Source organism: Eurosta solidaginis, chromosome 3 (genome assembly GCF_040869045.1).
Source record: "Eurosta solidaginis isolate ZX-2024a chromosome 3, ASM4086904v1, whole genome shotgun sequence".
In the NCBI taxonomy this organism is placed as follows: Eukaryota; Metazoa; Arthropoda; class Insecta; order Diptera; family Tephritidae; genus Eurosta; species Eurosta solidaginis.
The window spans coordinates 272959530-272985726 of NC_090321.1; the positions used below are offsets into that span (position 1 = coordinate 272959530).

The 26197-nt window shown below is 38.2% G+C and overlaps 1 protein-coding gene across 1 annotated transcript in view; it reads left to right on the forward strand.

The window, feature by feature from the left end:
- Elk (Eag-like K[+] channel) overlaps positions 1–26197 on the forward strand; it is a 410371-nt gene that overhangs the window by 20181 nt on the left and 363993 nt on the right. Inside the window, exon 2 of the mRNA XM_067777239.1 lies at positions 2191–2985. The gene's annotated coding sequence lies outside the window, so the exon portion shown is untranslated. The remainder of the gene's footprint in view (positions 1–2190; positions 2986–26197) is intronic.

Consider the following 26197-nt stretch of genomic DNA (forward strand, 5'->3'; position numbering starts at 1 on the left):
GCGAACACTTTTCCGCGTGAACTTCGCGATAAGGGTGAATGTTTCGAAGTGAACTTTTGTTCGACCGAAATTGCCGATAGGCGGAAAAAGTTCACCCGAACAAAAGAAGTGAAGGCGAACACTTTTCCGCGTGAACTTTGCGATAAGGGTGAATGTTTCGAAGTGAACTTTTGTTCGCTCGAAATTGCCGATAGGCGGAAAAAGTTCACCCGAACAAAAGAAGTGAAGGCGAACACTTTTCCGCGTGAACTTCGCGATAAGGGTGAATTAGTATAGTCTTTACCTAAATGTCATACTTTTTTCGCTTTTTTGAACCTTTTACTTCAAAATGTAGGGAAGCCAACTTTGGGAACATTAACCAATACACTTTCTTCTTTAGTACTTATTATTACAATATGTATAATGTTCTCGCTTTGTTTACGGCATTAGAATCGATCTATGTTCAGCGTAATATAAAAAGGAAGTGTTTATTACATATGTACGTAACATGTTCTCAGTATACGTTTGCAGCTTTTTATTCAATGAGGTATACGGAACTTTCAATTGACAAGATAAGGTAATTTGTGACATGGTTTGCGTAGTTTCAGTTAAAAACTTTCTTAATGTTACTCGTTAAGGCAAAACGTACCGAGGATCCAAGCATTGTGTAAAGGATCTGCATTCGTTATCTTCGACAATCCTAAAGGTTTGCAAATCTGTGGCAATCATTTTAATCAAATCACAATCCAGTTCTTTTTTTCGCTCATCTACAGACTGCGACTGCCTTATGTTGTTGTTATTAGGTTCAAAAATGAATTCTATAAAGCTGTTGATGAATACATTTCCATCAACATTGGATGTTACCGCTTCAAGTGATTTAAAAAATTGATTGTATTTCTACCTGTTTTGCATTTTTTTCTATACGATTTCGCGCTGCACTTGACTAAAATACTTCCATACAACAGATCTGCGAATCTTTGATTTAAGATTGAATTCCCCTTCAGTCACTTTCAATTGGCTTACTAGAATCTAACACTGTACTAAAAGCGCTTGGATCGGTAACATGTAAATCAAGTACAGTGGAGAAGTGCCGCAAATCACTTAACGAGATCGCTGAGCAAACTTCCCTCAGTCTAGTATGGGTGCCTGGATACTCGGAAATACCGGGCAATGAGATGGCCACCGAACTTGCAAGAGGGGGCACATCCGTTTCGCTTTCGTCGTCCTGGAAGGGATTGAGCATACCGCTCGCTACCTGTAAGCTCACTTTGAAAGGAATTTTCCTTAGGGAAGCGTGTGTGAGATGGATCAATCTTGTATCCTGCTACCACACTAAGCTCGTGTGGCCTGAATGGGAACGAGACGTACACGAAGTATCCTGCTTCTTAGAAGGGGGGACATATCTCTGGTAGTTGGACTTATAGCCGGCCACATAGCAATCGGGAAGCATGCACAACGGCTGGGTGCTCCTTATAATGACTACTGCAGCAGTTACAAAGACGAAGAGGAGATAGAAACAGTCAAGCATTTTCTGTGCGACTGTTCTGCGCTTTGGCGCAAGAGGAAGGCATCTCTGGGATCTCCCTTCTTTGACGATCTGGCTAAGTTGGAACCTAAGAAATTCCTGACATTTGCTGAATCGACGTGTTGGTTTGAGCAGGGGAGAGATCCACGTGGTATCACAATGGGACCTTTTGGGCCTAAGTGCACTGGTGCTCGCACCGGTGGCTACTCTAACCTAACCTAACCATCTAACACTGTGGTATTAATTTCGTACTGAACACAATATCATACCACAAAATAGATAAACACATGTTCAATATATCGCTTACCAGAAGTGCGAAGAAATTTCTTCATCTTTCTCCTTTCTCTCGAAGCCATCAACACAATAAAGCTCAATTTATAAAAACAAAAATTACAGAATATGAATTTCCTCAAGCAACCGTAAAGTAGATAGTGATGAAAACTTCGATGCTTAAGAATCGAACGATTTAAAAAAAAAATCGATTCTACATTTCTAAAAAAAAGATCGACTAAATCGATTAAGAATCGAATCGAAATCCAGCTCTACACCCACGTAAAAAAAAGCCAATCTAGCACAATCGCCTTATATATTGCATACTTCAAGGCGCACTCACATGCCTACATATGTATAATCCGAGGTCACGTATCGGATTTTGTTATTTCATAATTGTAAGTTCATTCTTTTAGCATATTAAATATATGTAAACATTTGCTTACAACAAGTAAAAAAAAAAAACAAATAAACCGCAAAACATATTTACTACATAAAGCCACATATAGAAAAGTGTATAGGCACATAAGAAAGGCAAAACCCAAAGAGAGTTTAATAGTAAATATTTGCATAACCAACTGAATGAGTGAATAAAGTAAATGCAATGTGAGACTGATACTCTAATGTTATTGGTAAATCTACACGTTGTTTTGTTTGATAAGCTCGCTAAAGAAATATTTATTACTTAGCAACATAAAAGATAAAATAAGTTTAAAAAAGAAAAAAGAAACTAAAAAATATGCGCTTAAAATTTTATCACCACACATAACAAGTGGGTGGTGAAAAGAAAAATTGTTAAGAAAATTGAATAACATAAAGTGCAAAAAAAAAAAAAAAAATTTAATAAAAAACTGCACTCGAATATCATTATAAGCTTCATAAGGCGAAGAAAGTGAATAAGCAACGTTGCAGAAAAAATATTTTGCAAGCTTTGCATTTTTAAGTTCAAAAGAAAAAAGATAGCAGAAGAGTAGCGTCAAAGAGGCCGCTGACACGCGTCACTACTATGCAAACAACCAACGGCACTTGTGAACTTTCGTTACAGTCAACGAACTAAGAATATTAACCGTTATACAAACCGCGAAATGCTTTTTGTGTGCTTTAAACAGCTGCAAGTGTATGAGTGAGTTCAACTTTTGGAGTGCTGTGTACAATTTACCTTCTTATTGTGATTTAATTCGTTCGATCACACAACGTTGTTTTATAAAAAGGTAAGTTTTTCTCTGCTCTATTCTTATTAACCTTTTATTTCGATCTGTGTTTGGGTGTTTGTATTTATTTTGTGCATATGTATGTAGATCAATTCATTATTATTCACAATAGCAGCTTACCTTGCGCGTGATTTGGAGTAATAACATTTCTATGTTTCACGTAATATTAATATTTTTATAGGCTTATAAAAGGGCCACCCATGCAAATGGTAGCGATTACTGCCAAATATAAATCCCTTTAGAGGTTTTTGATGCGCAAGCCAGGTGGGATTTATACTGTATGGAATTGTCAGCACAAACAAGAAAAAAAATGTCTCAAGAAAAATACATAGAAGGCGAAAGTTTTTTGTTTGCCTTAAAGCACGTTTTGACGCCAACAAATAATCAAGATATACAGCAAAGAGCAAAAGAAAGAAATGACAATTTTTGTAAATTTTCTTAGGTGTATATAATTAGCGGAACAGGCGCATAATGCTTTATATTTTTTTTTGTTGTTATTGATATTAGGAACAATTGCAAAATTTAAAAACTACGATGGTAACTAGGTCATCTTTCTGAATTTCACTTCTTTATGAGCAAAATTTTTGGGAGTTGAGTATTGAACTCGAAATCTCTAACTTCATACTGGTGTTAAGGCAGATGCTTCTATCCACTCAGCCATATGAATGCTCCGCCTTGACGCTTTGTAAATTGTCTCTATTATAGCAATATTAAAATGTGCATTTATTAAGCGAGACAGCCTCATCTTATTATAACTTTAAACGAGCAATTTTCTTGTTTGTTTGTATAGCCGAACGATCTCGGGAACGGATCAACCGATTTAAATGAAATTTGGCACAGAGATAATGTATCAGCTCGTAAGACTTTCTACCTAGGTGTTGCCACTCAGAATGTTTCACAAGGTTGCCACCTATTCGAAATTAAAAAAAAAATTTCATGAGATATGCCGATATGGGTATCAAACGAAATATATTTCACTCCGCATTATAATAGGGACATTTTTGAGTAGGGTTGCCACCTATTCGAAATTAAAAAAAAAATGCATGAAATATGCCGATATGTGTATCAAAAGAAAGGTATTTCACTCCGCATTACAATAGGGACATTTTTGAATAAGGTTACCATTAGGGTTGCCACCTATTCGAAATTAAAAAAAATTGCATGAGATTTACCGATATGGGTATCAAACGAAAGGTATTTCTCTCCGCATTACAATAGGGACATTTTTGAATTGGGTTGCCACCTACTGCAAATTAAAAAAAAATGCATGAGATATGCCGATATGGGTATCAAACGAAAATCAATTTTTAAGGAAATCAAATATTGGTATGTAAAAATATATAATATATGTGCATAAAAAAAGTAGAGTTAGATTAATGATGACATGTAGAACATAGTAAGTTATGCGGCATACTTGAAGATTGCCGAGCAAAGCTCGGTGCTTTATTCAATTGTTTTTGTTATTCATCAATTAGATTCTTTTTTTGAAATTATACTTCTTGGGGCGTTTTGAAAAATTGATGAGAACAAAATTTAAAAAAATGTGACACCAAAGTCACAGGTTAAAAATGCAGTTCGCGTGTATGTTCGCTGTGCAATTTACGAGAAAACTTGCTTTGAGTATGTATGTATTCCAAAAAAAGGTACCAACAAAATTGACATTGCGCCTCTATTTTTGGTATGTTTGTATATATTTATGTATTTTATTTATAAATTTTATTTAATCTATATCTTTCTTCTGTACGTGTGTTTGTCACTGAACTCCTCCTTATCTATTGGATAGATTTTGATAAAATTTTGTTTGTCCGGGAAGTGAACCAAGGCCGCCTTATTACAAATTATCTTATTTATGTGCGAGCTTGAAATTCGACCCAAGAGTACCTCTTTGACAAAGATAATATTTGAGAAACTTTGAATTTCGGGAGGTGCACCAGGAGCCGACCTATTCTAAATAAAATAGTGTATGGCGGGGTTTGCTTCAAATTTAGGAAAATGGTACAGCCTTTCTTTTCGATCTGATCTATTGTAATAAAATGTATTTATTTTACGAACTCGAAGAATGCTTCTGGGAAGTTTCTTTCCGGAAAGTGGACCAGGGACCAAGCTATTCTATTAAATTGTATTCACTGTTCGATTTGCCTGAAATTTAGCTCTTTACCTATTGAAGTATTTACTCTACTTTCGTTTCGGGAAGTGTACCAAGAACCAGTCTATTTTCAATGATGACGAAGTATAACTTCGCACGAGCATACATTTTTTTGTTAATTTATATATTTTAAGAAAAAAACTTTTTGAATTGAGACTGAATCTTTACAAACCAATATCAAATATATTTTCGAAAAAATTCGAAAGTTCGTGAAAATTTTACGGGAACTAACTTTTTATTTGGAGTATTCTGAATTTTTTGCAGTAACTGTAGTGAATTCCTGGGAAGGAGTGAAGCATTTAATCAAAAGTAAACTCACAATTTCAACAGTACTGGTACATCAATATATGCCAAAGCTTTTAATCAGACTATCTTTGATTTTACAAAGTTGACATTGTTTGACGAACAAGTTAGGGGTTCTAAGTTGGGGAGAAACACAGCATTATATACCCATCGTGTAATCACGTATACATAAGCATTTAGTGAAATCTGAAGTTTCTTAGCTGAACAATTGGTTGTAGGGGACATTTGCTATATATACTGCAGATCTCTTCGAAATTTTCTTTGCTATATACGAAAGCATATGCTGAAATTTGAAGGTTCTAGCTGTTAAAATGGGGCAGAAATTACGGAAAGTTTCTTATCTGAACAATCTGTTATGGGGGATACATAAATGCTATATATACGGCCGATCTCATTCATTTGTATAATTTGCATACAAATAGACAGATGGACATGGCTAAATCAACTCAGCTATGCATCCTGATCATTTCGATATACTTATTGGTCGGTCTTTCGGTTTTCCTTTAAGGACTTACAATTCTGAGATTCGTTACAAAATTAATATGTTACCTGGAATCATCAAACGACCCTATTGTGCAAAAACAAGTTTTCGGGGAAAAACCGTTTAAATTTTTGGTTTAGCTTGATTCTGTGTAGCGGCTGGCCGTTGTGAAGGAATTTTGTAATTAAAATTTAATTAACTTCACGATAAGCTACAAGCTTGAAGCTTTAAATATATGTAGTTCAGAACTCAATGGCAATGCAATAATAAGAAAAAAGAAGCTCCGATAGGTGGCGCACGAATCGAAACATTTCAAAAAATCGTATTTGTGGTCCGATTTGGCTTTAAATTCGATTTGTGAAAAAAACTGCTGTTTGTTACATTGGAAAGAGCGTTAAATTTCCTATAAGAATCACTCAAAAAGTGAAGAAGGGTATTTTCGCACAATAGGGTCGTTTCATGATTCCCGGTCACATATGCCATTTCAGGTTATAAAAACAACCTCCATGTCAAATTTTGATATGTTATCTTCACCGGATTTTTATTTATGGCCAGCAAAGCTTTTAAAGTTTCCTTTTCTAAATGTAGGTTTGGCCCCGCCCGTTTAACAAAACTTTACCCAATTAATACTTTTTGTCGCAAAGTTAGCCTATATGTCAGGTTTTACTACTGTATACATCTTTTCTAAGGAGTTATCGAATTTTTTTCATTTTTCGAAATTTTGATATTGTTTTTTTTTTACAAACCGATTCCCTTTATTTTCACAAGGAGTTTATACAAGACATACTTCGTACCAAATTTCAATATGATTTCTTCACCGGATTTTGATTTTTAATAACTTTAATTTTCTTCTTGTAAATGTGGACGGCACCACACCCATTTTCCAAAATTGTTTTTTTATACCTTTCATGAACATAAAATGGTATATTAACTTTGGTCCGATGTTTGTAGCGTTGAGAAATATAGAAGATAGACTCACCATTAAGTATACCGAATTGATCAGGGCGACGAACTGAGTTGATATAGCCATGTCCCTCTGTCCGTCCGTCTCACTCTGAGTGTGGATTTCGTTGCGAACGGTTGTGCTTTGAAGTCGCGGACAGTCGTTGTAATAAATTCAGTGTGTGCCTAAAGAGTGTTTTTTGTAGCATAAACAAAGGGGCGGAAAAAACCTTTATTTGTGTAATTAGTGAAAGTGTTGAACATTTGGAGCCCCAAGTCGAAGGTCAATCTCCGGCGGAGCCCTAATTTTGTGCGCGTGATTTTGGTTGCTACTAATTTTCGCCCTAACCTCAAAGTGCTTGCACGTGGAGGTATACTTGTGTGTGCGCGCATTCAATCGGCTGTGAGTGAGTACCCAGTTGAAAACTTGTGTGTGACTACACACTGTTCCGCTTGGGAGCAGTGTTGGACTACTTGCTCAGTGAGCAATTGTGGACTGCCTGTGTGAGGGGGCATAAACCCATACTTGTATCAGTGGCAGTATCAGCTGTAGCGTTTATAGTCTGCCCGTTCAGCTCGGCGTAGCTTTCGTGCCAGTCGACTCGTCCCCGATACGGGGAACAGTGTTCCGTCCGTCGGGGCGGTGGTAGTGACCACGTCAGCACTTTGCTGACAAACAGCGTACGAGCTACGTCACCGCGCTATTGCTATAGCTGACGGGTTGGGCTGCTACTGCTGCTGACCACTGGTTCTGAGTGGTTACAGCCCTCTAATTTAGGGCAGCCTGCATTCGCCCAGTGGGCATCGGTTTTCTCCTGGTGATTACTTCCACATCCGTGTCGTGTAAGTGTGACCAAGTTTGTCTCTGGCGACAGGCGCTTTGAGGAAATGAGGGGCGGTGCAAAGAAGCGCCCGGGGCCGCGTTCCGTCGGAGGTCGTTCTTCTACGGCCGCTGATGGGTCGACCTCGGGAGAGGATAAAGGAGTAAGTTCGCGGCAGTTTTTAAAAACGAACACCGGGAAGGCTACCGCTGTGCAAATCGGTCGCAAAGCGGAGAAGAAAGCGGGTAAGTCGGGGATGCCGGTGGCGTCGCGGAGGGCGACCACCTCAAAAATCGCTGAACGGGGGGGGGGGGGGGGGGGGGGCAAGGGCGGGCCGAGTAAGTCCGCGAAGTCAGAGGATGAGAAGAGCATTCTCCCGAAATCCGACGACGACGCGGAATTACCCAGTCTGCCGGAATCCGGGGTATGTCCCTTAAGCTGGGACAAATCGGATGTAGCGGGGGGTGCCGGTTTCGTTGCCGAGTCCGTGGTGACTACTGTCGCTGGCTCCTCAACCGAAGGTAGAGCAGCCGATGGCGTGCCAGAGAGGGGGGGGGGTAGTTATTCGCCTACCCTCCAAGGAGGAGCGGGATAAAGTCCTCGCTAATAAGAAGTTTTCTGAGGTGGGGTTAGAAGTGTGCGAGAACCGGAAGCAAGGCACTAGGGTGGTCATTCGGGGGGTTTACGCGCAAATCTCCCCTGATGAATTCATGTAGGAGGTCTTTCGTCTAAACCTCACGAAGGTCGACCCTGAGTGTCAGAAGTCAGAGGTTAGGCTGATCAGCCGACCTTGGAAGGCAGACGTCGAGGGAGCAACGGTGACCGTCACCCTGGAGGGACCGGACAAGTTAATGTCCCCCCTCTTGGATGCGGGCCGTTGATACGTTAAATGGGTTTCCTTCCCGGTTCGGCCGGAAAACCAAACCTACAGCTGCTTCCGCTGCATGAGTTTTGATCACCAGGTGAGGGACTGTGGGTTGAAGGCTGCCGTCTGTCGGAGGTGCGGACAGAAGGGCATATTGAGGCAAAGTGTCCTAATGGGGTGCATTGCCGAAATTGCGCATTTAGGGGAAGACCCGCCGCACATCTTATGATGTCGGCGGAATGCCCGACATATGCTGCCGTTGTTGCCCGTGCACTCGCCAGACATTAATGGGTTTAGTTCTTCAACTCAACTGTCAGGAAGCGTACTCCGTTGTGTGTGAATTGGGGGCGCGTATGGCTGAGGAGGTTGCAGTATTGCCCTGCTCCAGGAACCCTACACTACCAATGGTGTGGTGAGAGGGCTTCCTGGAGGGTTTAGGTCCTTTTGCGACCTTCGGGGTAATGCTGCAGTTGTGGTGAATGAGGCAAGCTATGAATGCTTGTTGTTGAATGCGTCTGATTGGGGAGTATGTGTGAGTATTGAGGGCTCTTTTGGTAGAGCCATCTTTGCAAGCATTTACTGCAAGTTTGGGGAACCCATGCAACCATATATTCAATACCTAGATATGGTGCTACTACTTGCGAGTAGCACGCCAGTTATCATTGGTATGGATGCCAATGCCGTATCCCCTATATGGCATAGCAAAATATCCAGGACTTCTCCTGGATATGCTAGTCATGGACGGGGCGAGGCGTTGGGCGAGTGGGTACTCACTTCTCACGTTCATGTTGTGAACGAACCGAGTGGGTGGTACACATTCGATGGGCCCTTGGGCAAGAGTGACATTGTTGTTACTCTCATGAATGAGCCAGCAGCGAGAGCGTTCAGTTGCGGATGGAGAGTAAGGGGAGGTGAGGGGATAAGCGACCATAATCTCATTGAGATTGTGGTTGCTCCCCGTACCACTTCGGATATGCTTGGTACGCCTTCCATAATGGGGTGGCGTACTGCCGGGGCAAATTGGACTCTGTACGGGTTATACGTCGAGCAGGAGGTGACTGCTACACCCCTCGATGTATTTGCAGAGCTTCCAGTAGATCAGCAGATTGCCCTCTTGAATGCCTGTATCTGGCGAGTCAATGACAGCATGTTTGAAAGGTGGAAGAAGGAACGTTTTCGCCATGTCAGGTGGTGGACGCATGAACTGACCCAGAAGAGAAGATCTGTCAGGCGCCTGAGACGTCAGTTTCAACGCGCCCGGCATGTCGAATCCGATGGTCTGTCTCGGCTCAGAAGTCAAATAAGTGAGGAAACGCGTGAATATAAGAGAATGATTGTAATGGTGAAAGAAGAACAATGGCGCAACTTCGTGTCAGAAAACTCGCACGACACTTGGGGACAGGTCTATAATATCTGTAGGGGTCGCCGCCAGACCGAAGTTAGTTCCCTCCGTGTAGGCGAGAGAACAATATCAACATGGAGGTAATGTTCTGAGCTGCTTATTGAAGGGTTCTTTCCTAGGGCCGAGGTCCAGGTACCTCCCCTTGCGCAGGATGTACCTGTACCTCCACTAGAAGTTGAAGATCTGGAATTTGCATTTGGCCTGGTTAGGTCTAAACGGTCTCCGGGTTTGGATGGGATAAACGGAGAAATGTGCAAGTGTTTGTGGAAGTTTATTCCGGAATACTTGGAAGCCGTTTATGATAAATGCATATGGGAGGGTTACTTCCCACGTGAATGGAAAGCTGCTAGGGTTGTCGTTCTCTTGAAGTCGCCTGACAAATTAAGATCTGATCCTCGGTCTTACCGAGGTATCAGCCTTCTTCCAGTGCTTGGTAAAGTGCTGGAGAGGGTTATAGTTGAGCGGCTTCAGGAGCTAGTTGGGGGTAACCAGTCGGATAGACAGTTTGGATTCAGGAAAGGACGCAGCATTGAAGACGCCTGGATGCATGTCCAAGACTGTGTTGAGAGAAGCTCCAATAAATATGTCTTAGGCATATTTATTGACTTCAGGGGGGCGTTTGACTACCTGCGCTGGGATAGGGTTATCGAGCGGTTAGTTGAGCTCGGCTGCCCAGAAATTGCTTTGTGGCAGAGCTATATCTCGGACAGAGGAGCTACTATCGTTGCTGCCTGTGAAAGTGTGGAAAGGGAGGTGGCTCGAGGTTGTCCGCTGGGATCCATCTGTGGTCCATATATATGGAACATGATGATGGACTCCCTGTTAAGGCAACTCGAGTATCTTTGCAAACTCTGCGCCTATGCGGATGACCTCCTCCTATTAGTGGAGAGGGATTCTCGCGCCAGCATTGAGCGTACCAGTGAGTCTCTATGTCAAATAGTGGCTGGCTGGGGCGCCCATGTTGGCGTAGATATTTCGGTGGACAAAACTGTGATGATGCTGCTGAAAGGCAGATTGTCACAGAATCGCCCACCGGTTGTCCGCATCGGCGGGGTCAGCATCAGATATGCGACGAAAGTCAAATACCTGGGGCTGACAATGGGTGAGCGAATGAACTTCCTACCACACTTGGATGCTGTCAGGGACAAGATGCAGAATGTTTCGGGGCAGTTACGACGTATCATTCGGAGTGACTGGGGCCTGAGTCGCCGTGCCGTTCGCACAATCTATCGTGGCCTATTCGTAGCATGTGCTACTTTTGGTGCCGCCATATGGTACCGAACGGTCATGGCTGCTCATGGTCAGAGACGCGTGCTGAGCATACAGAGGTGCATGATGCTCCCATGCTTGCCCTTGTGTCGTACCGTTTCCACGAATGCGATGCAGGTGCTTCTTGGTGCACCCCCTCTCGACCTGGTTTTTATACAGCTCGCTGTTTCCTTCAGGCAGAGAAGGAGGGCAAGTTTGCCACTGTTGGAGGATGAATGGGCCGCCGACGATAATGTGGAGAGTGGATGGTTGGAAAATAGGCGTCGATTAGAAGGGGTGGTTAGAGGGAAGTGGCAGGAGCGCTGGGACAATAGTCCCAACGGCAGGATAACGTACGAGTACATCCGGGACGTTTAATTTGTGGAGGAAAATCCAGACTTCAGATTTAATCTGAGCCTGGGTTTTCTGCTTACTGGTCATGGTCCTCTTAATGCATTCTTGCATAAGAGGAGCTTGAGCGAAACGGAGGGGTGTGTATGTGGGGCTGCATGTGAGGATTGGGTGCATGTGTTGTGCGAGTGCCCGGAGTACTCGGACATAAGGGATTTGGGTAGTTGTGGGGTTAATGTTGAAGAAGGTAGGGTTGATGTTAGTGGAGCGCTCTCCACTAGTCGGACTATTGATTTGCTCAATAGGTATGCTTTGGAGGTGTTTAGACGGAGGAGACGTGGTGGTGACCGTGGTGGTTAATTCGTGTGTGTGTTCGTTGATGTGGGGGGGTTCTAACCCCACCTCACCCCTAGGCGGCCGGTCCGGAGTAGGTGGATACTCAACCGGAAGTGGCTTCGGCTGCGGAAGTCAGACCAAGACTTTAAAGTGGTACCACGGGGAACAGATAGCCCGCGGAGCTTGCTCCGTTTCTGTTCGGTTGCGGTTGGCCCCTTTGGGAGCATCGTGGTGGCTGTGGTTGATATCCGAATGCGGTAAGAGTTGGTCAGCTCGAATGTGGAGTTGCATTGCAACCGGGTGCCATGACCCATAGAATGGAAGAGGTGTTAGATAGGCCTCCAACCCCACCAAGGTGATGATGTGTCCACTCACATTATCGATTGGTACCAAGGTAAGCGAGCCTTGGGGGCTGGTCAGACCCGCTTTGCCTGTGTACTTGGTACATGCGTGAGGTTAGGTCTTCGAAGACAGGCACTCACGTAAAACCTACACTTGCTGTCCGTCCGTCTGTCTGTTTGATCGCAAACTATTCCCTCAAATTTTGAGATATCTCTATGAAATTTGGCACAAGGATGTATTTTTGTATTATATTAGACATTTGTTGGATACGGTAGGATCGGACCACTATAACATATATCTCCCATACAACCGATCGTTCAGATAAAACGATTTTGGTCATTCCTGCCGCAATTTTAAAAGTATAAACGTGAAACTTGGTGATGTATATTCTAAGATATCATAGAAGATATTCTGAAAAAATCACTTTGATCGGAGTTATATATAGTATATATCCCATACAACCGATCGTTCAGATAGAAAGATTTTTGGCCATTTCTACCTTAGTTTCCAATATAAAAACGTTAAACTTGGTGATATTTATTCTAATATATCATAGAAGTATTCCTGTAAAAATTATTTCGATCGGAGCTATATATAATATATATCCCATAAAACCGATTGTTCAGATAAGGGGGTTTTTGCCATCATTTATTTTATATTTATCTTAAAAATCGTTTAGGTATGTATATCTATATATTTCTTATCTTATACATCCGATTATGTGGAGATTACGAAAGGGATAAGATTATTGTGCAGCCCCATTCATGAAAGGTATGAAGTCTTCGGTACAGCCGAAGACAGTCCCGTCCTTACTTGTTTTTTTTTTTTTTAATTTTTACTTTTTGACAAGAATTCAGCCCAAGCATGAAGTTTACCACTTTATCTATGTTTTGTCATCGCATTTGATACCTTTTTTGAAATTTTGATATCGATTGCTTTTTTAAGTTGGTGTGTTCGCCAACCGATTTTGTTATTTTTCATAAAGCATATGTCTTACGGCAAAGAAAACGTTATTGTCTATCGCTGTGTACGGACGTGTTTCACTAGAGCTCTGTGTTTTTCGTTTTACGATATTTTATGATATTTTTCTATTTGTGTAATACAAATGTATTTTGTGCTAACAAATATTAACAAATATAATCAAATATTAACAATTTGTGCAAAGCAGATTTTAAATCAATTCCGTGCAATTCATTATATATAAACAATATAAACAATATATATTAAAAAGCAGTGCAGGTGTATGTTGATTTGAGCTGTTGACAGTTGTCTGCTTCGCATATTATTTGCCTTGTCTACACGTTGTTTTTGTCTTCATAGCTGTTTTACACAAACAATATGCCCTGTTTCTGTGGACACAGAGTTGAACGCGCTCAAAGCAGTGTGCAGTGTGAAAAATGTAAAAAAGTTTATCACCTGCAATGTGTTGTTGGTACCTTAGCTGCCGATTTGGATCATTTTAAAAATTCGGATGAGATGTATATTTGTGGCGATTGTGCTGTTGATGACAATGCTATTGCTGTACAAAAACAACAGCAACAACATGTAAATGATAATTATCTAAATTTTATGTTATCGTCTATTCTTGCCGAAGTGAAAAGTTTGCGAGCACAGCAAGCAAGCGCGGTTGCCGGTATACACTCTCTGCAAGCGGACAAAAACCGGTTATTAGGCGAATTGGAAATTTTACGTTCTGAGCTCAGTAATTTACATAAGCTCTATGATGAAGCGGTGGGTGGCGTACTGCGGGGTAGTGCTGGCAAAAAAAAGAAACGAAACAAAGACAAAGGCACAATCATGGGTAACAATTCTGCCGACGCTAACATTGAAAAGAGTTCTGGCCCCGTTTTTGCTGCTAATGTCCAAAGCAGTTTCAATGTTGCTGTTAGCTCTGCCGAAGTGCCTTGCGCTACTAACACTGCTAATGCCGGCGCTAACATTTCTATGAACACTGCCTCTTCTCATGCTGTTAATAATCAAAATATTGTAGATGATAGCAACACTGCGCGTACTTTAAATGGTAATGACGCTGTATCGAATGACGAAAACATTGTTGATGTTGCTGGAAATTTGGGTGACACTAATTTAGATCCGGCTAGTCCTAGGTTGGTTACTGCCGTGCCGCCCCGACGAGCAATTTTCGTATCAAGATTGCATCCATCTCTGACGGAGTCTGATGTCGTTAATTATATCTTAGCTAAGATTAATAGTACAGGTTCTATTAACATTAGTGCACATAAATTTGTTTTTAAGTATGTGAGGGATTTTTCTTCATTTAAAATATCAGTTCCAGATGTATATTTTGATATGGTTCTTGATAAATTTTTTTGGCTTATACATTCGGTGGTACATTTGTACACCACAAAGTCGAAGGTTGAGCCTCGCGCACGTATAGTTTCAAAAAACTTGATTACCAGCCCTGCAAATACGATTCAAAAGTAACTATTCACTATCAGAATGTTCGTGGTTTACGTTCTAAATTAAATGCATTTTACCTTAACAGTTTTACTTTTACTGCGGAAGTGATTGCTTTCACAGAGACTTGGCTAAAACCTGATAATTTAAATTCGGAGTTATTTTCAAATGACTACGTTGTTTTTCGGTGTGATCGTCAATCGAGAGCAGGCGGTGTCCTGATAGCTGTATTGTCCAGTATTTCTACTGAATTGTTGAGCTTTGAGGACGCGCTTGACATTGAATTCATAGCTGTAAAGCTCTTTTTCCCGAATTTTTTCTTATATATTTCTTGTTCCTACATACCGCCTCGGTCAGATATGTACGTTTATGATTGCCATAAAGCAGTTATCCACAGCCTTCATTCTCGTTTGCGTGATAACGATCGCCTAGTGGTTCTTGGGGACTTTAATTTACCATACGTTAGTTGGATTGGCAACGATGATTCAAACTTTTTGACTCCTGTTACTCAGCATGATTTCATTGGTTCGCTTATGGAATTGCCGCTAGTTCAGATTAATAACGTGGTGAACTCTAAAAATAAGTTGTTAGATTTAGTTTTTGGTGATAGTTCAATAGGTACTGGTCTCAGTCGAATCCCTGCCTTATCCCTGCCTGAAGATCCCTTGCACCCTACACTTGAGGTTACACTGGACAATCTACTGCCTACGATTAATTGCATGGAAGTGTTATGTCGTTCTCGTTCGAGATGTTTTAAAAAGGCTAACTTTGATTTGCTTAATCAACTGTTAGCTTCCCACGATTGGTCTGACCTTTATACTTGTACTGATGTTGAGACTGCCACGTCTATTTTTTATAGTTACCTTAGTGACTTTATTAATCGTTGCGTTCCGGTTCATTTTGTTAAGGCTAAGAGTAGTAAACCACCTTGGTTCTCGAGGCAACTTGCTAACCTGAACAATATTAAATCGAGGCTCTATAAGCGTTTTAAAAGATCTGGTTCTTCTGAAGATTTTTCTAAATATTTAGTTGCCCGTTCCAATTTCCAACGCCTGAATCAAAACTGCTACAAGTCGTATTTAACAAGATGCAAAATTGAGTTTTTTAAAAATCCTAAAAAATTTTACGGGTTTGTTAATTCAAAGCGCAGATCTTCGGGATTTCCATCATCTTTGTCTTTGGGTGGCGAGAATGCTAGCCTTGACCATGATATTGCCGACTTATTCGCAGACTTTTTCAAATCGACCTATTCTTCAACCTGTACCCAAACCGGTAGTTATCCGTTCGAGATAGTTAGTTCTAACTGTATTCTCAATCCAGTCATTGATAGTGCCACTGTACTTCAGAGTTTTTTAGCTCTGAAACCGATTTTTTCTCCAGGGCCCGATGGTATTCCTGGCTGTATGCTTAAGTTCTGTGCTGTGAACTTAACAGAACCGATCGTAAAATTGTTCAATTTATCTTTGCAATCAGCGTCATTTCCATCAATTTGGAAACAGTCGTTTATCATACCTCTGCACAAGAAGGGTAGTAGATCTAATATTGAGAATTATAGGGGAATTGCTAAGCTTTCAGCTATTCCTAAAACCTTTGAACAAATAATTACCTGTCAGCTTCAACATTCGTGTATTTCCATATTATCACCCTTTCAGCATGGGTTTGTGAGATGTAGGTCAACCACCACAAACCTACTTGAGTTTACCTCTTTAGTTCGGGATGGTTTTTTGGCTTGCAAGCAAACTGATGTGATTTATACGGATTTTAGTAAAGCTTTTAATTCAGTGAATCACGAACTTCTGATTCTGAAGCTTGATTTACTGGGCTTTCCGAAGAGTCTGACTTCATGGCTCTCAAGCTATCTTTCTAATAGAACCCAAAAGGTGCTTTATAAAAATATTATTTCAAAATCAATTCATGTTACGTCTGGTGTACCTCAGGGCAGTCATTTAGGCCCATTGCTTCTTACTCTTTTTATAAATGATCTGCCACAGATTTTGAATCATTCACGAGCTCTAATGTATGCCGATGATGTAAAAATTTGCTATACATGCTTGCCTTCGGAGTTAACTCGCTCAAATCTACTTCAGGTTGATTTGGACTCATTTCAACGCTGGTGTACAATTAATGCATTAGTTCTAAACTGTTCCAAATGTAAGTTCATGACATTTCATCGCGTGAAGCCTGTCCTGTCGTCTTATGCACTTTATGGCACTCTTATGGAGCGTATATCTTCGATTAACGATTTAGGGGTTCTGTTTGACTCGAAACTGAGCTTCAACTCACATATTTCTGCTATTACTAATAAAGCAATGGGTACCCTTGGTTTTGTGAAACGCTGGGCTAAGGAGTTCAAGGATCCGTATCTGACCAAAGTCCTCTACACTTCGCTGGTCCGCCCAATACTTGAGTATTGCTCGTGTGTTTGGTGTCCATTATATACTACTCATATAAAGCGTATTGAGTCTGTGCAGAAACAATTTTTAATTTTTGCTCTACGGGCCTTTAACTGGGACTCAAATCTTCATCTTCCGTCTTATAGAAGTAGACTTCTTCTCATTAATTTGCCAACTCTGGAAAATCGTAGAATATTACTCGGGGTAATGTTCCTGCATAAGCTAATTCTAGGTGAGGTTGACTCCTCTGAGCTGCTAAGTCGATTGAGCTTTGCAGTTCCTGCTAGGACGTCCAGACACTACGTGCCCTTCCATTTACCCCTGTGTCGTAGAAATTTTGACAAAAATGATCCTATACGTGTTTGGTGCTCGTACTATAACGACTTGTATAATTGCATTAGTATCGAATGTTCGTTTGTTGCCTTACGCAATGGTATACTTTTCAGTCTCAACTGATATCTTAAAGTTTATTTGTTTAATTTGTAATGATAGTTTAATTTAAGTTCTTGTTCAATGTTAAAATAAATTGTAAATTTTTAATTTATTCCATTTTTAATTCTATACTTGTATATATTTTTACGCTATCTTTTTTTTTATGTTACTTTCCTTTGTATTTTGTTAGTCGACCACTCTTGTTAGTTGACTTTAAATAATTAAATAAATAAATAAAAAAAAAATAAAAAACCCTATACCAAATTTCAACAAAATATCTTCAACGGCTTTTGATCGCGGCCAAAAATTTTCCTCTTCTATTTGTGAATGCCCCGCTAATTTACGAAATTTCTGTTCATCGTTATTAGGTCTATCTACGTTTAAAGTGTCATCACGTTATCGATCTTTTGCAATTAACTATCGCATTTTTTCATTTTTCGCAATTTTCGGTGCCGCAAAAGTGGGAGTGGTTGCCCTTCGATTTCGCAAATCTTTAACTGGGCTCTATTCTTAGTTCATATAAGTCGTACCGAATTTCGTAAATATATTTCAATTTTTGCCTTACGTAAAGTGTTAAGGGACGGAAGAACATGGCTTAATCATTTTCGATGCTGATAATTTTTATGAAATGAAGTATACATCTATCCTGATTATTCTTGGCCATTACGTACAACGTTAACCAATTAAAGTTATAATAACACCCTTGTATACAAGCATTCTGGGTAGAATAAGCATTGATATTCAATAAGTATCTACAAATTAATGTATATATGTACATTTTGACTTCTTATGCAAATTTTTATGTTCCCACAGGCAGTTAATTTACACGAAATTTGCCAAATTTCCCCAAGTATTTTCTAAGAATTATAAAATTAATAAAAACTTAGAGAATTGAGTGTTCCCTTGGTGTTCAAGCAAATAACACCACAACTTGCTGTCCACCAGTTTTCAGTGCTAAGTTAGCTTGCCACAAAATGAAGTGTAAAATTTCATAATTGAATAATTTAATATACAACCTACCGGCTGTGACAACATAAAATATGTAACAATGTTTATCGATACATTTATATGTTTATATACATATATACAGCTATGCAGGTATATACAGAATTGATGCACTGGTGTAATGGCGCGTACCTAAACGCTTCACTGAACATTGATAATTTGTTTATTTGGGCTTGCCATTAAAAGTAATTAAAATTAAATTTATACTAAACGAGAATATTAAAGCAAGAGCTAGAGTGCTTATGTGCAACAACGAATATAGAGGCTTGCTGAAGTCCAAATTAGGCGTCGATGATGTAATATGCATTTAACTACTAATAACGAAGAGCTTGTACTGGTGTACTTCAACAAGCAGCACGGGAACATAAAGTTCACAATGGAAACCGAAAAAGACGGAGGAATGAACTATCTAGACCTCACGATAAATATTGATACTATAGTTTTAAAAACACAAATTTACAAAGCGTTCCACGAATAATCTAGGGCGAAAACTAAGAAATAACACTAACCCAGAGGATCCGTTTAGCAGCCATGACATATAAAAGCGGATGCCAACACAGTTACATAGGACAAACAGAACGGCAAATAAGAATGAGGTTCATAGAACACATTAGAGACTACAACAAAAAACACCGAATCCAAACATCATACCAGAGTCCATCTTCACGAATCACATGGTCGAAAATGAATGTTCCTCAGCAAACATGAATAAAACAGTCAGGGTCCATCACATGCAAGCAAAAGACTGACGTCTGCATGTACTCGCAAACATGGAAATCTACAAAACAGAAATTATTCGAAGAGTTATGGAATGCAAATAGGCATTGGAAAAACTTCGCTCAGGCCGGACCATATATCTATACTGGGTTACCGGTCATAAAAGGATAGAAGGTAACGAAAAGGCCGATGAGTTGGCAAGGGATGGTGAAACACTCGTTGAAACGACAATAGATGTCCCAATCTGTTTGGGAGAAATTAAAAGACGAAAGGAGCTCACGGAACATCATGTGCAAAGCCTACGATATTAGACTCACAAAGTGGCCTATATCTCTGAAGAGAGAAAACTTAATGCTCCGATAGCTGAAACACCTTATACTTATAATATTTCTTAACACCCTTTCATTGTTATCTTATTTTATTAGGGTTACATTAAACTTAGAATCAATAAAAATTGTATAGTTAATTGTTCGGTAAATTTAGTAGCTGTAGTTGGTGGAAGAGCGAGGTAATTTTTATTTGTTTTAGTTGTTTAGCTGGTTAACGGAAAGAACCGGATGAGAAAAAAAAAATTTCGTATCTTTGAGTGTTCTTTTTATATTTTCGATAATTTCATATTTTCCAGCAATTTCTTTGATCTTATTTGTCATGCGATTTCTGCGGCGGCCACCAAAACAGAATCGTCATGAATTTTATGAAGAATTTATTTTTATTTTTATACCGGGATTTGTCACTTTCACAAATTTTTTTTTTGGTTTTTGTGCAATTGTTTGATCTTAGGGAATTTGGGTACCTATTTTTATTATTTTAAATTTGCCTACTCGAGTAAATATTCAATTATTTTTCACCAATTTGTCCCTCAGGACAACTGTGTTTTTCTTAAAAATTTCAAATCCTGTATTGGCGGCATTTGTACAACGTGTGTACAGCCTGATAAGTAATTGTCCTAAGTAAATTTTTATCATCTACAACCAGGTTGCTTGTATTTTACGCTACCATTTTAGGAGCGCGACATGTCTTATTGCTGCAAATTTATATAGCGCTTCACTTATATTTTTATAGGTTCTCGTTGTGACTTTTCTTCATTCTTTTCTTTTTGTTGTTATGGGCTGGTTTTTAAAATTTTTCTTGTTTTTAGTTTTTGCCTATTTCCACTGTCCTAGAATTTTATATTGCTTCTCGACTATTTTTGTCAGGAGCCATCAAAGGAATTATGCGAATTTTTGATTTGCTGTTCGCTTTAGGCAGGGTTGCCTTTACTGTCGATTGTGACATTTTTAGGTTTACTATTTGAGATTTATTTGAATTGTTTATTGCTCTTCCTCAGCTTTGGGTTTGGAAATTTGTGTAGGAGAGAGAGAAAAAAAAAATATTAGACGCGCTGTTGCGCGTTATTCATTTGCCTATATTTAAATTTCATATAGGTTTTAAATATAGCGGCTATCGCTATGATTAATAGCACTATTGTGCATATTAAAGCACCTAACCAAATATCTGTAGGTTTTGTGTCTACTTGGGTTTGAGGCTCATATTTTATCAATTTGTTGTTAACTACTTCCTCTTCGGAGGTTTCTTTACCGAATTCATAGCCAGCTATCGCTATCATTATGCCTTCTGCTATTTTTGTCCACCAAGACATTTTGAAAGTTTTCTAATGTTAATAAGAAGTTAGATAAAAATTTTTTTTTTTTGTCGATATTGTTGATTAAAAATATTTTATATATGTAAATTTTAATATTCCAGAAAAATATATTTGGAAATATTCTTATCCATTTGTATTAAACTAACTTTTAGTATATATATTTTTTTTGGTGCTACCTAACATTTGGAATTGTTGGGGAACACTTTCCTCATCATACGCATTATTTCTTCCACCTTGGTAGTGGGGTTTATAATGTCCTCAATTGTGGGTTCCCTTTCCATACCTATTGTCTTCCAAAATTTCTTTAAACTCTCTAACTCTTTGGGTAGGTCCCTAGTATGTCGGGTATTTTCGTCCCACCAATAGAGAGGAAAGTCTGAGGAATTTCTTTGCATAGTAGTGGACTAAATAATTTAAATTTTTAAATTTTATTAAAATATTTTATGGGATTTCTCCAGAGGCTAGGTGAAATGTTTGAAGTTGATTGATTATTATAAATATTCCAACTTACTTTAACATATTCTTTATAAAAATTTAAGATAATTTTTTTTTGAATTTAAAAAATTTTAATTTTCTGCTACTTCTTTTCCATAAAGAAATTTTACTTTATATTTTAGTGGGAAAAAAAATTTTTTTTTAAAAAATTTATCCAAGGTTTAATACAATTGTTTTTTCTAAAAACCTAATTTTCTTTTATATCCTACTTAAAGAGTGCAAAAAAAAAAAAACTTTCGTTTTTGCTAATGGTTTAGCGTCCCTGAGGCCACTCAATTGATTCTAAAAATGTATACTTAAATATTTATAACTCCTAGTCGGTCTGGATGTAGTTTGCCGTTAATTTGCTGTTGCTGAAGATTTCCAACATTTATTCCACCTCTTTTGCTTATATTTGATCCGTCATTTTTATTCCAGCTTGGTTACGTTTTTATTTGATCCGTTCTCCTTATTGCCTTTTTATTCCACCTCGCTTATGCGTTTACTTGATCAGTCATCCTTCGATTCTGATTTGCTCCAATTTTCATAACTGATGATTTTGGTTTTAATTTGTTCAGCACCTGATGATGTTAGCAAAAAAATTTTTTTGAATCCTCCCTGTAGCGTAAAATATCTTCTTTCCCTGCATCTTGCTACGTTCAGGACCACTTTAGTTTGGCAGGATCTCCAGTCCTTTCTTCTCAAATTCTTGGCAGTTAGTGAGCTGTTTTTGAGATGGCTGGATCTCTGTCCAGGCAAGATCTAGCGAATTTTGCTTATGAGCAAATTTTCAGCTAAGATCAAGCTGGCAGGATCTTCTCCAGTCAGAACATTTTAGCAGTTGTGCTGATTTTTGTTCTGAGCTGGCAGGATCGCCATGAAATATTCGTAATTGAAAGACGTTGCACGTTTGATTGTGCGACATTAAGTCTCTTCTTTATTGGATAAATTATTATCTTTTATACTAATTTACTTAACCTATACATTCATAAATATCTTAATACTAATAACTAAAAATAAGTACATAGGAAATGGGTTATGCATACATGTACGTTTGTATACAGTCTTTGTATACATGTAGTTTTGTATGCATAACTCCATACATGCAGTTTTGTACAATTTGCAGCGTCAGCAGATCAGTTTGCATATTTTGGTATTTTCCCACAATTAGTTGAATGTTTGTATGTATATTACAATGGGTTGTGTGTTTATATGTATAATTTATTAACTGTGATATGTGTCTCATATTCGGCATTCCGTGCCGTCTGGGTTAGTTCAACAATTGTAATATGATTATTACTAAAATATATTTGAATTTGTTATGCGTAAAGCCGCAAGTATGTTACAATAGGTGTGGCATATAATGATACAATACAGTGTGAGACGCATAATGCTACATTGGCATATTAACTGGACACTGTCTACTGGCTTCACAAACTTATAAGTTAGACATAGTCAGTAACACCAGGTGTAGAAAATGCGAGCTGCTGGAAAAGAGGGTTGAGCATGTTCTCTGTTCGTAGCATGCGCTCGTCACGTCGCGCTAGTTTCATAAAGTTTCCTGTTGGTTTATAAAAACAAAGAATATAAAGACTCCATATATAAGAAAGTTAAGGTGTATGCTCGTGGGAGTATCAAATGGGAGTATGAGTGGGAGTGAAAGTGAGAGTGGAAGTGGCAGTTGGGATGGGTTCGGGAGCAGATGGAAAATAAATGGAATAAGGGATGGACAAGGTTACGAAGATAAATGGAAGATAAAGCAGAAGATAATGGGATAGAGAGTGAAGAATGTAGCCAAACCAATTTTCTGGCAGAAGACAGTCTGCCGGGTCTTCTAGTATACATGTATATATATGCTTACAATCTCTTGGGCACAACAGTCAACACCTAAATATCGCCTCACACAAAATTCAACACATGGCAATTACGAGGTCAGATGGGAGCTGAAAAAAGAAAAACAAGAAATTAATATTAAATTATTTGAGCATTATGAATGCTTAACCACTACACACACAAATCATGTAGCAAGCTTAATGTAAAAAAGGAATGAATGAAAAAGGCCAATCTATTTAATTGACAAAGGTGAGAAAAAAATATGTTGAAGAGGTAAACTAAAAACAAATAACTTTTAATATATGAAATAAAAACTATTAATTGAATAAAAAGTTAGCTGCACATTTAAACGCGCAATAGAAATTAATTATGGTTTCGTTTTAAGTTTAAATGCGTGTCAATGTTTAATTAAACTTGAATTTCTTTTGTTCTGCTCGACACATGTGACATAAAAGAAGGAATTTCATTAAAGGCGCTGTCTGTGTTGCATACAAATTTGTTATTTATTAAAGTTATTATTCTGTTAAAATTGCACGTTTTCGAAAAGGTGTATCTGATTGATTGTTCGGAATTAAAATCTTTGCACGAGCTGTTAGTTCTGTTAGGCATAGACACTATTTTGGCATAGCTTTCATTCGTATTGTAACAAATTTAGGGAAATCCTGGTTATTATGCACCTTCTGCTATCGTTCTGATCGCTAAACTGTCGAATAAATAACTCCAATATTTAGTATTGCAAACTGGTATTTATTCAGATTACTTTGGGCGTACTTCGCAATTGTACTTCACTTCGCAACTAATAGCGTGTTTAAATCAAACTAATTACTGATTTGTCAGCTTGCGCTGCTTTTATAATCTTGATTTTCTCGTTCACCCATTTCCCCTAAGGTCTAGTCATTTCGCGAAAATGTGTTCGAGAACAGTTGTATCTCATGCATTGTTACCAGCTATATACATGTATATATGTAGTTTGTGTTTTTATACTAGCCATATGCGTGTGGAATATCAATGGAGGGGAAATGAAAATAAAAGATATGTAATTTGTCATTTTAATATAATAATAGGAACATTCGATGGGTAATATAATGAATAAGTAAGCTCAAAATAGGGAAATTTTATATTGCTCTGGCAAGAAGGGTATGATTTAATCTATCTGCTTCTCGTAAACAAAAGGTAGGAAAAGGGAAGGTAAGGAAAGGAAAAGAAAGGGAATGAAAGGAAAGGAAGGAAAATCAATGGAAGGGAAATGAAAATAAAAGAAATGAAATAAAAGAAAAGTAGAGAACTGGAAAGGAATGGAAGAGAAAGGAAAGGAATGGAAAGGTAAGGAAAGGAAAAGAAAGGAAGGAAAGGAAAGGAAGGAATATGAGTGGAAGAAAAATAAAAGTAAAAGAAAGGAAATAAAAATAAAATTAAAAGAAAGGAAAGGAAGATAAAGAAAAGGAAAGGAAATGAAAGGAAAGGAAAAGAAAGGAAAGGAAAGGAATAGAAAAGAAATGAAAGGAAAGGAAATGAAAAGAAAGGAAAGGAAAGGAAATGAAAATAAAGGAAAGGAAAGGAAAGAAAAGAAAACAAAGGAAAGGGAAATAAAAGAATATAATGGAAAAGAAAGTAAAGCAAAGTAAAGAAAAGAAATAGACTTGATGCATAATCAGCTATGTATTTTTGTTTAATTTTTATTGTCTACAAAGCAAATACTCTCGCTCATGCTAACCATTCAACATAGGAACCCAAAAAGCAAGTACATACACAGCGTGTCTATAATATGAATAAGTGCATGTGTAGTGGTGTGTCTTTTATGTAAAATTTTTTATATTAAAACGATTTTTCAAATTTTTTTTATTTATGGATAACAGTGCAGTTCAAAAATTCCTATTAACACATATATAATTCGTATACATTAGAATTATAGTTTAGCAGAAAACGGTTCCACATTTTTTCATCTTGTCTATTTATATATAAGATATACAGGCTATAAATTGTCCAACACTTTGAAGAGTGTTTTTGTAATAACAAAATCATTATTGACCATCTATTTGTTCGCAAAAATTTCATATAGATCGATTTTAAGAATGAATCAATTTGATAAAAAAACAGGTAACTTTTCCGACAATGGAAAAAAAATATGGTACATAAATCTATTTTTTTGCCAAAAAAGAAATCTTCAAAAAATCTTGAACCTGGGCCCTATTCACAAGAAATTGTGTACACTTTGAAATTCTGATTCTGTAAAGCAAAACTGTGAACAAGACAACTCACTGACAAGAACTTCGTGAGCTTTCTTGACAGCTAGTGTTCACTACTTTGACATTCAAAATTCATATGCACTGTTGCAGAATAACTTTTTTCTTTTCATGCCGTTTGAGAAAATATTTTCTCACTGATATACGACTTTTAAATTCAGCAGTCGTTCCGTAAAACAATGTGCACAATACTTTACAGAATCGCAAGCAAATTGAAAGTGTAAATTTTGTGTGCAAATGAGTTTTCAATAAGTGTACATTTTTCAGTTTTCCACAGTTGGGGAATTGGCCCCCTAGTCGCATTTCTGTCTACAGTTTTAAGGTCATCAATCCGTTCCGTAAAAGAAAAAAAAAAAAATCGGCACAAAATTTACTAATTTTGAATTTAGTATGTATATTTTGTTGGCCTGAGCAAATACATCATTCGAAAGAGATTTTTCTTAATGATATATCTCTCCGCAGTGGTATGGCCAACCCTACGAGTGTATTTTTGTCATAAAGAATTTCTCGTGAAAAATTCATTTGCTTTGGAGGCGGAACAAAACATGTGGGCCCCATCGATTTATAGGATGCAATGAAAAAACTGCATGCCATAAATTTAAGAGAGATATAGGCTTTCAACGTTTAAGGGTTGTGAAGAGTATATGGGATTCCAGATGACTGAAGCTTTGAACGCAATTAGGCATTGTACAGCTTATAGCAAAAAAAAAAAGAACTAAGTTGGTAAATGAATTTGATGTGAAAAAGTTAACATAGTTAACAAAAGTTAAAGATGAGTAAAAAAGACGGCAATATCGCGAAACTCATTAACTGAGGCGAGA